The 428-nt window shown below is 35.0% G+C and overlaps 1 protein-coding gene across 3 annotated transcripts in view; it reads right to left on the reverse strand.

Annotated features, from left to right (window-relative positions):
- Positions 1-428, reverse strand: part of LOC119593474 (ATP synthase mitochondrial F1 complex assembly factor 1-like) — a 15,521-nt gene that overhangs the window by 10,877 nt on the left and 4,216 nt on the right. The gene's annotated exons all lie outside the window — the stretch shown is intronic.

The raw sequence follows: 428 nt of genomic DNA on the forward strand, positions 1-428 counted from the left end.
TAAAACTTAAGTGGGAATTACGTATTCCCCGAGACAACAGGTTAATGGACTGTTTTACAAAAAGTTAGCAAATGCTTTGTAAATAACTTGTATCAAAGACAGGAACTTTTAATACAGCTGATATCTTCAAGAACAAGACATTAAATACTAGCAAACTGTTTCTTCTTCTTCTGCTAATGATAGGTATATAGGGTCAGCTAACCTAGTGCTGTCCAGCTGTCTGTATACAATTTTCATATCTCATCCCCATGTACCTCTTCTCTTCCTAAGCCAGTCATAGAGTTATGGTTCCTGCGTCTTTTTTTTTTCTGTGAATGGAATGTAGGATGAATGAAATAGTTATTCTAGTACTGTATGGCATAATTCATCTCTTAACCTTCCCCTCACCTATTCCCTTCTGCAAATGAAATATTACACATTAAAGTTAT

The sequence above is a fragment of the Penaeus monodon genome, chromosome 32 (assembly GCF_015228065.2).
Source record: "Penaeus monodon isolate SGIC_2016 chromosome 32, NSTDA_Pmon_1, whole genome shotgun sequence".
NCBI lineage: Eukaryota > Metazoa > Arthropoda > Malacostraca > Decapoda > Penaeidae > Penaeus > Penaeus monodon.